The 2,279-nt window shown below is 34.1% G+C and overlaps 1 non-coding gene across 1 annotated transcript; it reads left to right on the forward strand.

Moving 5' to 3' along the window:
- Nucleotides 1-228: 228 nt before the first annotated feature.
- TRNAP-UGG (transfer RNA proline (anticodon UGG)) lies at nt 229-300 on the forward strand. Its single transcript has one exon. It is a non-coding gene; the product is annotated as a tRNA-Pro (tRNA).
- Nucleotides 301-2,279: the final 1,979 nt, after the last annotated feature.

A 2,279-nucleotide genomic window follows, 5' to 3' on the forward strand; every position in this document is an offset into this window, starting at 1 on the left:
ATACAACGGTATTAATAATCATAGTAGCCTCAATGCAAAATTCAGTAATTCTAAACCAGAAGTTCAAAATAGAGAGCCAAATAACTCAAGGCACAAGTAAATCTGAATCAGTGATGCTACAGACTTTGAGCAATTGTGTACTTCATGAAAATGAACCATGTATTGTCATCAATAAACTCAAGCTTCAACAATGATAATAATGAATATCAACAGACGTATTAAGCAAGTGGGCATTTGGTCTAGTGGTATGATTCTCGCTTTGGGTGCGAGAGGTCCCGAGTTCGATTCTCGGAATGCCCCTTTTTTTGAATATCTGCTCATTTTTATCAACCATTATTAATTCCACTATTTTATGCAAAATCCATATTGGACTGCTAATATAAGCAAAATTCAACTCAAGATAAAGCAGATCTACCTGCTAAACAAGTTTCTTGCAATAATTTAAGTCATTGGTATGTGTTTATTTAGGCACCAAGTTGGTCAAATGAATATGCAACTTCATTATTAGGACGACATGATTTAATTTGACAATGCTCTATATAACAATTACGACTTGCACACGATTCTTTTTACTACTACACATGTGTTAACATATACAATCATAAAATAAAGTGTTGTTTTCTATATAATCCTCTGCCAAAGAATTGCCACTTCAGTATCATCTTATTACATAACTTGATCAAATGCAATCTTATATAAAAAGATGTCTTTTCTTTAAAGGCAATATGTGTCTACAGATCTACCATCACCAAACTGCAAGTTTTCGAGCAACAATAGATGTGTTTTTTTTTTCATATACTCCATAATAACAAAAAACATCACACCCGTCTCATTGCAACAATGCTCCAGATGTCCATGTAATGCAAAACCAAACATATTTAATCTAAATCTGTAAGTTAGAAAACTAGGACAAAGCAGTTATGTCGTCACCAATACAGTGATCTTGGTGGAATTTTTTATTTTTTTATTTTTTCAACAGACAAATGTGAAACACCAGCAATAGTTTAAGTTCAAGTTCAAACAGCAGAAATACAAAGTAGAGAGTAAGTGCAATACTTCAAGCTATGTTTCAATCTTATACATAAATACAGTAGAGACATATAGCAAAAGGGCATTTGGTCTATTGGTATGATTCTCGCTTTGGGTGCGAGAGGTCCTGAGTTCGATTATTAGCTTAGTAAAAGTTAATTCAATACTTTTGAAACATAAATGCCAAATAAACTGATGTCACAAGCATGTGTTTATTGTTAGACTATATTATTTATCTATATTATTCTAGTCCATGTATTATGTTTGTTGGGCTTAGCCCATTACTTATTGTTAGGGTTTTTGGCTATATATAGCCTTTTTACATGTACTGATTACTCATTCAGAATAATACACATCTATATTTCCTTTCAACATGGTATCAGATGCCATAACAACTCCATCCCTCAACTTTCTATTCAATTAATTTTTTACATACTCCCAACCGATCACATCAAGATATACCCGCTGTCTAAAGAAAAAAAAAATACAACATAAAAAGGAAATAGAAAATCCCTTTTTCTAATCGGCGCCTCCTCTCTAACGAGTATTGCCAATTGCAAGCCTCCAACAACTCCTCACGTGTTTCTTTGCACATGAAATAAGAAAGCATTCAACATAATTTCATCTCTTGTGCAACAGACAAAAGCCTCTCAAAAAAAAAAAAAAAAAAAAAAAAAATTTACTTTTCTTACCTTTTTTTTTTTTTTTTTCCGGAGAAGGATCCCTTCGCATTTAGTGTGATCTATTTTTTTAGTACTTTTTCTCGAAGATTCTATCAAATCTCAGTGGAGTCACAATTTTTTCTTTGTGATCTTGTGCTTCTCGTATGTTAAGGCATGTTAAGGCAGCCACCAAAAATTAAACCCTATCAATTATTTTAAGTGTCATGGCAAATGCTAAGTGGAACAATGGCAATCAACACTGGCCCAACTCTAACTCCGAAGCCCAATTGATCAAAATAATAAATACTCAAGCCCAACTCTTGGCTCAGTGTGGCTTTGCCCATAATAAAAATGTTAACTGGTAGGATGCATCTCCTAGCTCGTGGACTTACACTCATCATGCCTCATGGCCAAATTTTAGTACTGAGCCTAATATCTATAACAGTAACAGTTGGCCACCATGCTCTTATATTGGACAGAATCAACCCACTTCAGTTTGGCATCCGCAGTACACTTCTAACAGGCCCCAAGCTTTTGCTCATCAGAATGGCTCATGTTTTCAGTTTCCGAATCACCCGATTGATCAAA

Source organism: Rutidosis leptorrhynchoides, chromosome 4, assembly GCF_046630445.1.
Source record: "Rutidosis leptorrhynchoides isolate AG116_Rl617_1_P2 chromosome 4, CSIRO_AGI_Rlap_v1, whole genome shotgun sequence".
Classification (NCBI taxonomy): Eukaryota; Viridiplantae; Streptophyta; class Magnoliopsida; order Asterales; family Asteraceae; genus Rutidosis; species Rutidosis leptorrhynchoides.